Here is a 14,796-nt window from a genome sequence, read left to right on the forward strand (position 1 = left end):
TCCACACCGCTCCAGCGGAGACGTACTTCCCCTCAAAAGGAAGGAACTTCGGTAACACATCCTCGTCTTCACCGGCTCCACTCTCGGTTATCTCGTACCTTTACTAGTGCAAGCTTATCAGTGTTACTTCCCCTGCTTGCTTGTGTGCTTGTTGTTGTTGCATCATATAGGTTGCTCACCTAGTTGCACTTCTAGACAACCTACTTTGATGCAAAGTTTAATTTGGTAAAGAAAAGCTAAAAATTGTTAGTTGCCTATTCCCCCCCTCTCTAGTCAACCATATCAATTCTTTCAATTGGTATCAGAGCCTCGTCTCTTTACTAAGGACTTTGTCGTCCAGAGAGTATGGTTGATACCGTAGACAGTGTGGAGGAACACTCCGGTGTGAATCCGATCTCGTCTACGGGCGATGGGGGAACCTCGGTCTCTCGTGAGGAGTTCAATGTGGCCTTGGAGACATTGAAAACCTCCATGACGACCGAGGTTGAAAGCATGCTTACTAAATTCATTGAAGGGCTTAAACTATCCACCGCACCATTGAAAGTGGGTGATCCCATTGACAAGGTGACGGATGCTATCTTCGACAAGGGGGAAGCTTGTAGTGAAAAGGCTCCTTCTTCTAGTGGTAAAAATGGCACCAGAATCTTTGCCCATGTGGAACCACCACTTGTTTATGGTGGACTGATTCCTTCCACTCATTTGAATCATGCCGGTCCTCCCCCTAAGATTGAGAAAAATGAGGACTTTGATTATTGGGTTTATCGCTTTAAGCGTCATTTAAATCATGTGAACACTAATCTTTGGGGAATCATTGAAGAAGGTTTCCATCCGCATGATCCAAGCAACTTCACTCCTCGAGAAGCCGCGGATAATCAATTCAATGAGAATGCTCCCTTCATCATTCAAGATGCAATTCCACCCGAAGATCTACCTCATCTTCGGCCCTTCGCCTTGGCCAAAGATGCATGGCTTTGTGTTGTCTCTCTCTACCAGGGAAGCGCAAGCATTCAACGCTCCAACTATGAAGTAGTGCAAGATGAAGTCGATGAGTTCGCAATGAAAGAAGATGAAGAACCTCATGAGCTTTATCGGAGAGTAACCAAACTCGCGGTCTCACTCCGAGAACATGGGAGCAAGGACACGGATGACAATTGGATCAAGTGCAAATTCCTCAAGGCAATGATGTCGTACCACAAGGCCATGTCCTCTGTCATTCGTCAAAGGCCGGACTTCCACACTTTGACCTCAAGTGAAGTGTTGGATGAGTTTGTGGCTATGAACATCTTGGACAAGACCGCCGACAATGCGGTGCTTCGTTCTCAAAGGGAAAAGAAGCCCAACCTTGCATTGAAGGCCAAGGTTTGTGTTGAAGAAGAAGAAGAAGAGGAAGAAGAGGAAAGCAACCCTGAAGATACAAAGTATGCCTATCATGAACACATGGCACTTGCTTTAAGGCAATTTTGGAGCAAGAAAAACTCAAGGCCAAACTTCAACAAGAACAACTCAAGTGGCACGAAGAGCAAGCAACGTGTGAGGACTTGCTACAATTGTGGAAATGTGAGTCCTTTTTTTTGCGGAGTGCCTGTATGAGAAGAGGGAAGACAATGGTGGCAAGCTCATTCGAAAGGACAAAGCCAAGTCTTTCCCCAAGAAGAGCAACTTCACCAAGAAAACCCCTCACAAGGCATTGGTGGTTCAAGAAGAGTACCATGAGGATGATGATGATGAAGATGGTGAGTCGGTTGCCATGGCCTCCGTTGCCATTGCAAAAACTCCACGAATATCTCTCTTCGACTCACCCAATGAGAACATCACCGCCAAGTGCCTCATGGCTAAAGCCACCAACAAGGTAACCCCCAACATCAAAGCTACCATCATTAATAATCCTTCCTTGACGGATTGCATTGATGAATGTGAGGGACCTAACATGGAGGAAAATGAGTTTGAGTCCTTTATGGGTAAACTCAAGGGTAAAACCAAAAAGCATTTTGTTGCTCTCTTGGAACAACTTGGTGAAGCCAATGACGTGATCGAGGCTCACGAAGATACTATCTCCAAGATGGAGGGGCATAGTCGTGACTATGCCGATGAGATTTCGGATCTTTCCAATGCTCTTGAGGAAGAGCGTGATCTTCGTTTGGCTCTTGAGGAGTCGCACAACGTTGATCATGCTAAGTTAAAGAAAGATTTGGATCATGCTCTCGTTGTTTCTCGTGTGTTAAACTCCGAGAAGGCCAAACTTGGGATTGATCTTGCTACACTCAAAGAGGAGTTTGATCTACTTGACAAGGCTCACAAGGTCTTGAAGGGTGCTCATGCTAGCCTCAAAGAGTCTCATGATCAACTTCAAGTAAAGCTAACCAAGGAGAAAGCCACTTTTCCTCGTATGATGTTAACTGATAATGCAAATGCTACTAACCCATGGCGTGAGCATGTGCATCTTGTTGAGGAGAACGCTAAGCTAAAGGTGAAACTTGAGAAAGGTCTTGTGTCTTGCATACAAGGCGAGAAGAACCTCAATGACCTTTTGACCAACCAAAAAGGAGTTGTGGCCAAGGAAGGGATTGGGTATGTGCCCAAGTCCAAGAACAAGAACAAGAATGACAAGGCCAAATGACCTCCTCCTCTCAAGAAAACCTTTGTGAAGGAGGGAGAGGGAGCTAATAAGGAGAAGGAGAAGAACTCTGTGAGGGGTAGTGATGCCAAGAAGGGAAACGCTTCCATTCCAAACAAAGCCGGCAATTTTAACCCTTCTTATGTGTTGTGCCGTGCTAGAGATGGGCAAGTTTATGCCAAATTTGTTGGTTCTCCTTATGAGTACATTGAATGGTCTATTTGGGTTCTTAAGACCCTTGTTACTAACATCAAAGGACCCATTACAAAATGGGTACCTAAAACCAAGCATTGATCTTTTGTAGGTATTTGCTTCCGGTGGGGGATCATGGTTGCTCGATAGTGGAGCTACTAATCATATGACCGGAAGCAAGGACTTGGTGGTGGACGTGCAAAAGATTCCATCCATGCCCACCAACATCGAGTGGGGTGACGCCTCGTCTTCTATGGTATTGGGACTCGGCAAAGTTGTCATTTCTCATGATCTTACGATCGAGAAGGTCGTGCTTGTTGAGTCCCGTGCATACAATTTACTTTCCATTCATCAACTAGCACTCATGGGCTTTGCCACTTTCTTTGATACTGATATTGTGGCCCTCTTGTGGAGCAAGACTCTTAAAGTAGCCTTTGTTGGGCATGTCGAGAATGGTATCTATGTGATTAAATTTTCGGAGCGACCCACTAAGACCGCGACATGCCTAATGGCTAAAGTTGACGTGGGATGGCTTTGGCATCACCGTCTCACCCACGTTAATATGAGATCTTTGCAAATTCTTCTCAAGGGGGACCATGTCCGTGGACTAACAAATGTTAGTTTTTCCAAAGATCGTGCTTGCATCGAAGGAAAGCTACATGAGAAGGGTCACCCTCCCACAACTATCATCTACTCGAAGAGGCCTTTGGAGCTAATTCATTTGGATCTCTTTGGACCTCCATCATTTGATAGTCTTGGGGGTAGAAAGTATTGCTTGGTGATTGTGGATGACTATTCAAGATACACTTGGGTATATTTCTTCAAGAGGAAGAGCGAGACCCAACAAACCGTCATCGACTTTGCAAATGAAGCTCAACGACAACACAATGCAAAGATCTTGACTATAAGAAGTGACAACGGCTCGGAGGTCAAGAACTACACCTTGGATGAGTTTTTGAGTGATGAGGGAATCAAGCATCAATATTCCGCACCTTATACCCCTCAACAAAATGGTGTGGCGGAGAGGAAGAACCAGACATTGATGGATGTGGCAAGGACCATGATGGCGGAGTTCAAGTCTCCCTACAACTTTTGGGACGAAGCCATCAACATCGCGTGTCATGCATCTAATCGTCTCTACCTTCGCAAAGGCTTGAACAAGACTCCATATGAGATACTCACCGGTAACAAGCCCAACCTCAAGTACTTCCGGGTGTTCGGGTGTAAGTGTTTCATTCTCAAGAAAGGAGTCCGTTTGTCTAAATTTTAGGCTAGAGCTTATGAGGGCATATTTGTTGGTTATGCTACAAACTCTCATGCTTACCATGTTCTCAATAAGTCCATGGGACTTATTGAGGAAACGTGTAATGTGGAGTTTGATGAGAATAACGACTCCCAAGTGGAGCAAAGTGGTACTTGTGATGTAGGTGATGAAATTCCTCCCCAAGCCATAAGAAGAATGGGTGTTGGTCATATCCTACCCATTGAGGGACCCCTTGTGGCCGAAGGAGAAGGACAATGTTCCACTCAAGTGGAACCTTCACCAACCCAAGACCCACACGCTTCCGAAGAACAAAGTGAGGGCCCTCAACATCAAGAACAAGACCAAGGGCAAGGTCAATCTCAAGATGGTGTTGTAACATCAAGTGATGCCCAAGGTCAAGTTCCCTCCTCCGAGAAAGCTCAAGATCAAGAGATTCCTCGTGATCAAGAACAAACTCAAGACGACACTCAAGATGATCAAGTGACCACTCCTCGTCTCACCCCCAAGGAGGAATTGGAGTGTCGTGCCGCCAAGGTTGCTTCCAAGCTCTCCACCAAGGATCATCTCATGACAAATGTGCTTGGAAGCTTAAGGAAGGGGGTAAGCACTCATAGACAATTAGCAAACTATTGTGAACATCACGCGTTTGTCTCATGTGTCGAACCCCAAAAGGTCTATGAGGCGCTCGAAAATCCGAATTGGCTCAATGTCATGCATGAAGAACTCAATAACTTCAAGCGCAACAAAGTGTGGAGATTAGCGCCAAGGCCTACGGGGAACCACGATGTCATTGGGACCAAGTGGATATTCAAGAACAAGCAAGATGCTCATGGGATTATCATTCGCAACAAGGCTCGTTTGGCAGCACAAGGTTACTCCCAAGTCGAGGGTATCGACTACGGTGAAACCTTTGCTCCCATTGCTCGTCTTGAATCCATTCGCATGTTGATTGCATATGCTTCTCATCATAACTTTAAGTTATAAGAAATGGATGTGAAGAGTGCTTTTCTTAATGGTCCTACTAATGAATTGGTTTATGTCAAGCAACCCCCCGGGTTCAAGGATCCCTACTTTCCCGATCATGTGTATCAAATCGATAAGGCACTCTATGGCCTTAAACAAGCCCCATGTGCGTGGTATGACCACCTTACCGAGTTGTTACAAGACCATGGTTTTGAATTTGGGCTAATTGACCCCACTCTTTTTACTAAGAAGGTCAAAGCGGGGTTGTTTGTGTTCCAATTATATGTTGATGATATTATCTTTGTTCCCCTAACAAAGCTTTCAATCAGGAATTTGCCTCTCTTATGACCTCAAAGTTCGAGATGTCTTCCATGGGAGAGTTGAAGTTCTTTCTCGGGTTCGAAGTGAAGCAAAGGAGAGAAGGAACCTTCATCAACCAAGCCAAATACACTCAAGACATGCTTAAGAGATTAAAGCTAAGTGATGTCAAGCCGGCGTCCACTCCCATGCCCACCAAGTGCCTACTTGACATTGATCCCAATGCTAAAGCGGTGGATCAAAAGGTATATCACTCCATGATTGGCTCCTTGCTTTACCTTTGTGCATCTAGACCGGATATCATGTTGAGTGTGGGAATTTGTGCATGGTTTCAAGCCGCACCTAAGGAAAGTCACTTTGTGGCGGTCAAGCGAATCTTTCGATATTTGGCTCATACCCCAAACTTTGGCTTATGGCACCCAAGAGGAGCAAACTTCAAGCTTGCAGGTTATTCGGACTCGGACTGGGCGGGAGACAAAGTGGATAGGAAGTCTACTTCCGGAGGGTGCCAATTTCTTGGTTGCTCTTTGGTAAGTTGGTCTTCCAAGAAGCAAAGTTGTGTGTCTCTCTCATCCACGGAAGCGGAGTATGTGGCTGCCGGTAGTTGTTGTGCACAACTTTAATGGATGAGGCAAACTTTAAAGGATTACAGTGTCACTCGTGACAAAGTGCCTCTTTGGTGTGACAATGGAAGTGCCATCAAGATCAACCCGGTGCAACACTTCAAGACAAATCATATTGAGATTAGGTATCACTTCATCCGGGATCACATTAGGCGAGGGGAGATTGAGCTCAACTACGTCAACACTCATGATAACTGTCGGTGTCAAAACCGGCGGATCTCGGGTAGGGGGTCCCGAACTGTGAGTCTAAGGCGGATGGTAACAGGAGGTAGGGGACACGATGTTTACCCAGGTTCGGGCCCTCTTGATGGAGGTAATACCCTACGTCCTGCTTGATTGTTCTTGATAATATGAGTAGTACAACAGTAGATCTACCACGAGATCAAAGAGGCTAAACCCTAGAAGCTAGCCTATGGTATGATTGTTTGTTGTCCTACGGACTAAAACCCTCCGGTTTATATAGACACCGGAGGAGGCTAGGGTTACACAGAGTCAGTTACAAGGAAGGAAATCTACATATCCGTACTGCCAAGTGTGCCTTCCACGCCAAGGAGAGTCCCATCCAGAAACGGGACGAAGTCCGGATACCCCCTAATCCAGGACTCCCTCAGTAGCCCCTGAACCAGGCTTTAATGATGATGAGTCCGCCGCGCAGATTGTCTTCGGCATTGCAATGCGGGTTCCTCCTCCGAATACTTCATAGAAGATTTTGAACACGAGGATCGTGTCCAACTCTACAAAACAAGTTCCACATACAACCGTAGAGAGAATAATATTTTCACAAATCTAATCTGCCGATGCATTTCACAGTGTGACATCACACCAAAGCCAGGTCTTTATTCGAATCATTTTTCATAACCAATCTCAGCATGTTTCGCGAGGCGTCTTCCTTGGCATGTCTTGTCGAAGCAGAGATCGTGTCCCCTTTATTACAGGATTCTCATCAATACGGATGTGGGTAACCCAACCGTGCCTATTGGTAGGACCCCTAGATCTTAGGCAAGTCCCAAATGGCTACAAGGAGGATGCTTGATATTCACCCTCTTTATAAAGGGGACAAGGCTTTTTCTTTTTTCCCTCTCGTGATCACATCAAATCCTTCCCTCGCCTCGAGTTCTAACACCCAAAGCTCAGGTCAAGTGCTTCGGACCTTCAACTATGTCCGGATCCAACCTTCAAGGTCGGTGGATGCCTTTCTCCGTCACGGAGGAGGACATCAAGAGGTTGAGAGAGGCCAGATATCTGACCGCCAAAATTTCGCATCGGCTGCCCACCCGAGGGCAGGTCGTCCCTACTCCCGAACCCAACGAGAGCGTCGTGTTCGTCTCTCACTTCCTCCGAGGACTAGGCCTCGCTCTGGATCCCTTTGTTAGGGGTCTTATGTTCTATTACGGGCTAGATTTTCACGATCTGGCCACGGATTCCCTTCTTCACATCTTGACATTTATTGTCGTATGTGAGGCTTTCCTCCGCATTACCCCTCACATCGGCCTGTGTCTCAAGACCTTCGATGTGAAGCCGAAGATGATCGAGGGGCAGCATGCAGCGTGTGGAGGCGCTTCAATAAGCAAAATTGCTGACGCTCCATGGCCCGAGGGTTACTTCCCAGAGGTGTCCGAATAGTGGCAGCGGGAGTGATTCTACATCACAGCTCCCCGAAGTGCCAAGTGGGTAGCTCCCCCACCTTTCGCTCAGGCCCCCCACCACAACTGATGTCATGGATCAACAGGGGGCTGAGCTGGGGTCCAGCCAAGGACGTGCCAATACTGAAAAGCCGTATCAGAGATCTCTTTGAGAGAGATTTCAGTCTGGTTATGGTAGTGCAAGTCATGCTAGTTCGTCAAGTCCAGCCTTGCAAACGCTGGCCCCTTCGCATGTGGGAATTCAACCCGGAAGGACTGCGAGCTTTTCAACATTTCCTCGGCATGACGCACGAAGAGATGTACAAATTGTTCTTCGGACCACAAATAATGTGTCCGGACATTACTAAGGATGCAGGTCTGAGCTGCAATCTCCCGGATACCCAAGTAAGTAGCCCCGCATCCGAACACACTGTCCGTTTATTTATCGCAACATTGCCCTAAAAAAGCCCCTCTTTGACCAGGATTGGATAGCGAAGGCAAAGTTGATCAGGTGTCCAGCCCCCCTCCCTGAGACTTCACCAAATCCCGTGCTAACCAGGATGCTGGAGATCGCGCCTTATCAAGCGCCCTCAGGAGAGGGTGAAGGGGGGAACAAGGGGGCTAGCGCCTCCGCGAAGGAGGTTAGCCGGGGAGGAGGAAATGAAACTTCCTCTCCCCAGGGACAGAAGAGAACCGCCTCTGAGGACCCATAGACAATGGTCTCCAAACGGGAGAAGAAATCTCCGCCGGAGGGTCCTGCCCTGGGGGATACCCTGGCCGCACTATGCCCTCAAGGGGATCAGCCCTCCACCGAGCTGTAAGTAAAAGGGTAAATGAAAATATCTCGCTTTACCTCTGAGGAAAATAACCGAGGCATTTATCTTGCAGTTCGGATCTTAGCCCTTCTCAGCAGAGCTCGTCTTCAGTGGATCTTCTTCCAGAGATGATGGAGAGCGAAACACCTCCCCCTGCCATACCGCCTCATGAGGCGGGCGACCCCGAGGTGTCGTCGCGGAGGGTTTCTCTTGATCCGGCAAGGCCAGAAGGTAATCCTATGGCCACCCGAAGTCCTCAGTATCCGGCTCTTGAAGAGAGCAATCAAAAGAGTCCGGCACCGTCTGGTGTGCGGTCGGACGTACTGAGGGATCTGCTAGAGCAAGCGGCTATCTCAGAAGAGCACCACACATTGATGGGTACGGTGATTGAAAGGATTTCGTCCGCCGAAAGCGGGTTGCATGAAGCCTTTATGAGTCTACTGACGGGTTTTGAGGTACATGAAATGATGTACATTTTTGACAGTACCGCACATTTTTAGATGTGCCCTGTGTAGATAGTAGCCCCTGAGACTCTAGTTGTCGTCGAAAACGGCGGCAAACGGAGGATCATAGTCCCAGGTAATAACCAGACCGCCTTTATGTGCAGGTGGTTGAAGCTCCGGTGGCTAGCCGGACTGATGGGTTTGCCGAACTAAGGCAGCAACTAGATGCGGCAGATGCCGACATCGTGCTTGTTAACAAGCGGCTTGACGAGGCACAGGGTAGGTGATTTTTCTGGTGATTGTCACATAGTAAGAGCAGCATGATGCCAGTATCTTTAATATGTTGTGACTGCAGATGGAGCTACCACCGTGGAGACCCTTCGGGCAGAGCTTGCCCGAGCCAAGGAGCAAGCAAGGAGTAGCAATGCGGCCGCTTTAAAGGCGGTCGAAGAGTTAAGGGCCGAACAGGCCGCACATTGCGAGAGCAAAGAAAAAATTGCCAAGATGGCCGTGGAGTTACAAGATGTTGCTGACCGTTACCGGCTTCTTGAAGAAGAAAACCGGGTGAAGGCGACGGGCCTGGAGAAGGCCCAGGTGGCTGCCAAAGAAGCCCGCTCCAAAATTAGAGCGGCGAAGGAGGAGCTGCATCAAGCTGCGGATATTGTATCTGGGAAGCCCTTCTTGTTGCGGACTAAATTCGGGGATCCGAAGTATGCACCTCTGGACCGGCTATGGAGTTCTACGGACGCCTACGTGGATTTGGTTGCAAGTGCTGCTGATGCAGCCGAGTACTTCAAGGATCGGAAACATCACGAAGTGGAAAAACTGTTTTGGTCACAGTTTCATGCTCCAGCCCGTCCGCTGCTGTTGAATGAGCAAATGGCTGAGTGGGACGAGCTCCATAGGTTATCCACACTTGCCATGAGGTCCGTTGTGGATCATCTGTGGCCGAAAGGGCCAAGGCCGAATAGCTACTTTAGCTTAGTGCAATAATTCCTTGGTGTTGTGCCACACATCGATGCTGTAAAGAGGTCGGCGTGCATAGAAGGCTCGCGGATGGCCCTTGCCCGTGTCAAAACATATTGGGCGGAGATGGATGCCACCACTGTTGCGGCACAGGGTTCGGCCATAGGCCGAGTGGCTACCGAGCACTACTTTGAAGAAGTTCTTGAAGGCGCTCGTTTGATAGAGGCAAGTGCTCGAAGAATATTATGTTTGAGTGACATGTATTCCCATTGTAAAAACAATGTTTTATTGAATTTATGAAGGCTGTATTTATACTTTTGCCTAAAAGTACTATGATGCCTCCTGTGCGGTCATTTATGTATATATCTATATAACCTGAAAGATGGCAGTCGTCGGCTTCAGCCCCCACGCATATAATGCGGGGGTGTTCGCAGAAGACGCATGTTCACACTTGATCCAATGTCTTGGTCCATTAAGGAGGTGATAGCGCAGCGAACTAGGCAATCGGACTATAATGCTTTAACACTTTCACTTAGCCAGAGGAGTTTGACAGTAGGGCTACTATATAGCCCCTGGTGGCTCCGCGCTCATCCGAATTCGGGGCACATACATGCCTGGCTGGGAAACGGCCCTTCGTTAAGGCAGAGGAATCCCGAAGATTCCGCTAGGTCATCGAGTGGTTGACCAGTCTCACGCTATATCATGACAGTCAGTTTTCGGCTTTCTCTACTGAGGTGCTCGTCCGGATGAACCAGGGCACAATCGCAGTAGTTCTCTTGGTGCCGCCTTAGCCGATAGAGCGGAACGTAAGGCAGCAAAACACAGGAGCAGGGCAAACCTAACATTTGACCAAAGACATGATTCGGAGCTGATGCATATAAGGCCAAACTCGCGATGCCGAACACTCCCTAAGGTATTCGGTCTTTATGATGTAAACCGGGCTAAACAGTGCCCTTTGTAATAAGCCCTTGGTGCTCAGGTATGTGCAATATTCTGACGTGGCCACATGCCAATATGTCAGCATCCTTCTCAATTGTACTGAGAATCCGGGGGATGTGTATCAACAAGAGACGGTAAAAAAGGTTTACGCAGGGTCTTAATCTAAAAAGAATCCTTGGAACGGGTCCCTGCTGCACGTCTGCACCTGTGTCTCCGTTGTGCCGTATGCTGGACGGGTGTAGCACAATAGTCATCTGTAAAAGAGAGGAACTTAGCTGAAAAGTTGTCGTGCAAAAGGTAGATTATACTAAATAAACCATGTACAGTTCAAGATGAGTAAAGTTGAGCCTTATTGTCACTTGTTTACATGCGTTGAGCCCCTTGTATTGTTATAGGGGTATAGCCATCAAACCTATATCAATTATATATAGTTGCACCGGACTCGTCTAACCGCGTCCGTGGTCTTAATGACCTGTCAGATGCTCTAGTTGGTGAGGCCGTTTAGTGTGCGGTCTTCCGTGTGCAAGGAGTGCTCAATATTTCAATTTACTATAATGATGCCACATGGACTGGGCATCTTAAGCATGAGGGAAGCGTAATGCGGTATTGCGTTAAAGCGAGCGAAAGCTTCGCGTCCAAGTAGTACTTGATAGCCACTTTGGAACGGAGCGATGTGGAAGGTTAAATTTTCGCTACAGAAGTTATCGGGAAAGCCGAATATAACCTCTAGTAGCAGGGAGCCCGTGCAGTGGGCTTCTGGGCCTGGCGTTACTATGGACTGTATTGCTATGGCTGATTTTTGTTGGGTCTATCCCCATTTTTTGGACTGTGTCTTGATATATCAGGTTTAAACTACTGCCGCCGTCCATCAGGACTCGTGTGAAGTGGTATCCGTCAATTATCGGGTCTAACACCAAGGCAGCCCATCCTGCATGCCGGATACTTGTCAAGTAATCCCGATGGTCAAAGGTGATTGATTGGGACGACCACAGAACTCCGCAGTGATAGGCCCTGGGGCATGTGTCTCTAGGAGTGCCGCTTTGTTTCTCCCCTTCGTTACGTGTAACACGTTTACTGTTTTGACTTCTGGTGGGAATTTCTTCTGTTCCCCAGTGCTTTGCTTGCGAGGCTTGTCCTCGTCTTCGCTTGGTGTATCCTGCCCCTTGTGTTCGGCGTTGAGCTTGCCGGACTGCTTGAAGACCCACATTCTCTATGGGTATGATTTGCAGGTTTATCAGGGGTGCTGTGGATCTGGCATATTTTGTCCAGAATCTTGTTTAGGTTGGACAGTTCGTCTCTATTGCCTTCGGAGGGCAGCTTTTGCTGACCTGGCCGAGAGCTTCTGAATCCGGCGTTTACCGCCCTACTCTTTGGGATGTCTTCTTTATTCCGGCGCTTGTTTTTGTTGTGTCGTGGCTTCCCATTTCCGTCCCTGACTTCGGATGTACTTGGGTTGCTGGTGCTGCATCGGGCTAACCAGCTGTCCTCGCCCGCGCAAAAGCGGGTCATGAAGCTTGTTAATGCTGCCGTTGTTCTCAGCTTTTCTTGGCCGAGGTGTTTGGCAAGTCATTCGTCTCGAATGCTGTGCTTGAGAGCTGCTAAGGCTTCAGCGTCTGGACAGTCGACTATTTGGTTCTTTTTAGTGAGAAACCTGTTCCAAAGCTTTTGGGCTCACTCTCCGGGATGTTGAGTTATATGACTTAAATCGTCTGCATCTGGTGGTCGGACATAGGTCCCTTGAAAATTTGCCCGAAAAGCGTCTCCGAGCTCTTCCTAGCTTCCAATGGAGTTTTCGGGGAGGCTTTTAAGCCAGTGCCGAGCTGGCCCTTTGAGCTTGAGGGGTAAGTACTTGATGGCGTGGAGATCGTCTCCTCGAGCCATGTGGATATGGAGGATGTAGTCCTCAATCCAGACCCCAGGGTCTGTCGTTCTGTCGTACGCATCTATGTTTACGGGTTTGAATCCCTCTGGAAATTCATGGTCCAGCACCTCATCGGTGAAACATAGGGGGTGTGCGGCACCCCTGTATTTGGGTGTACCGTGGTGTTTGGATTTTTGTTGTGTTGCCTTGCGTGCTGGAGCACGCTTGCTTGGTCCGTAGATGGATCTGGTTGCGCCGTCCTTTTGATGTGAGCCCTCACGTGGATCGCGTACTGGCTTGTGTGCGGCGGCGTTTGCCGCTCTATGTTGGCCACGAGGTCGTCTATCCGACCGGATGGCTGTTTTGGTTTTTGATTGCAGTGGATCTAAGGTCTCCTCATCGAATTTAGGTAGCAGCTTTCGCTTCGGGTAGCTCTTTGTGTGGCGACTACCGCCGTACTTTGCTGCAGTGTTGAGTACTTTACTCCATCTAATTCTGAGTGTTCTTCTGCAGCCCTGAGCCTTTGCTTCTGTTTTTTCAGACTTCTCGCAGTGGCGACAAGCCTTTGATGGGTATTCTGTTGCTCCGGGTGCCTGTCCGGTGTGATGTCATCCGAACTGTTATCTTCGCCGGAGTTGGGTTGTTTGGTTTGATTCTCCGTGTTGCCATGGTCAGACGGTGGTTCAATGCCGTGTTTGTCGTCCGCTGGCTCACCCTGCTCTATCGCTGGGTCTATATGATCATTGTTTCTCCCGAGGCAGGATTTGGAGCGGCGCTTACGCCGCCGCTTTGACTGCTTCTCGAGGGAACGATCCTCCGCTGCGTCCTTCTGTTCCTCGTCGTCATTTTCTTTCGGAGTGTCCACCATGTATACATCATATGATGAAGTGGGCGTCCAGTGCCCTGTGGGCAGTGACTCCTGTTCGTCTCCTACATCGTCGTCCATACCGTCGATGTCTTCGGAGTTGAAGTCGAGCATGTCGGTCAAATCGTCGACAGTGGCTACTAAGTGGGTGGTGGGTGGGTGGCTGTAACATCCCAAAATTCTAAATTTTGGAAGGTTATAATAATTAGATAGATTTGGTTGATTGTTTGATTGATTGTTTGAAAGTGAGTGAATTCGAAACTTTTTGAAAGTTAAAAGAGAGGGAATAAAAGGACTTTCCCAAACTTTCATATTTGCTTTTTGATCTCCGTGAATTCAAATTCTTTTCATCACAAAACCCTAGAGAGAAGATGACATGACTTCTTCCATTTATTTAAATGAAATGGGGTGTTTGAAAATATTTGAATTTCATTTGGAAAATATTTCCAATTCTGCAACTTTATGCAACTCAATGATTTTCACGAGCGAAGATAAAATGACATCTTCAAATTATATCAAATATGAGTTGGGAGTTCAAAGAATTAAATTCAAAGTTCATTTGAATTTATTTTCAATTTGGAGATATTTGAGTTTTATTCAAATTATTTTTCTCCAAAAATAAAATATATGGAAATTAGGGTAACATGATTCCCTACAATAAAAAAATTGGAGAAGAATTAATTTGGAATCATTTTGGTATTTTTAAAATGATTTTTATTGAGTTTTTATTAGACCAGTAGCACTCTTTGATTTATCTGAATTTGTGTGGATTTTATTTGAAGTTATAAAATGTTCCTGTCGTAGAAAATCTTTTTCTGAAAATTTTGATATATTATATGCCTATATAATATTTTTAGTTATTTTGTTTTATTATTTTAAGTTCTCTGAAAAAAAGGTTTATTAAAAAAAAGAGCTCCCCTCCGCCGAACTGGGCCGGCCCAACAGGCCAAGCCCAGCCCAGCGCGCCGCTCCTCTCCTTCCCGAGCGGGAGTCCCGCTCGGGCACGCCGCCGCACCGCCATGGCCGCCGTGCGCTGTCCGGCCTCCTCCTCTGCCCCTTCTCCAAGCCTCACGCAGCCCCCCCTCCTTTAAAGCCGCGCCCGCCGCCTGTCTCTCCCTCTTTTCCCCCGCACCGCCGCCCTTGCGCCGCATCCCGCCGCCGCCGGCGAGATCCACCGCCGCCGCCCCGCTCCGTCCTGCCCCGCGGACCACCGCCGACGCCGCCATCCGCCTCGCCTCGCCGCGCCGCCCTTCCCCAACCCCTTCGCCGCCCTCCTGGACGACCGGAGCCGCCGCCCCGGCCGGACCCGAG

This window comes from Triticum urartu, chromosome 5A (genome assembly GCF_056163025.1).
Source record: "Triticum urartu cultivar PI428250 chromosome 5A, HENAU_Tu73, whole genome shotgun sequence".
Lineage (NCBI taxonomy): Eukaryota > Viridiplantae > Streptophyta > Magnoliopsida > Poales > Poaceae > Triticum > Triticum urartu.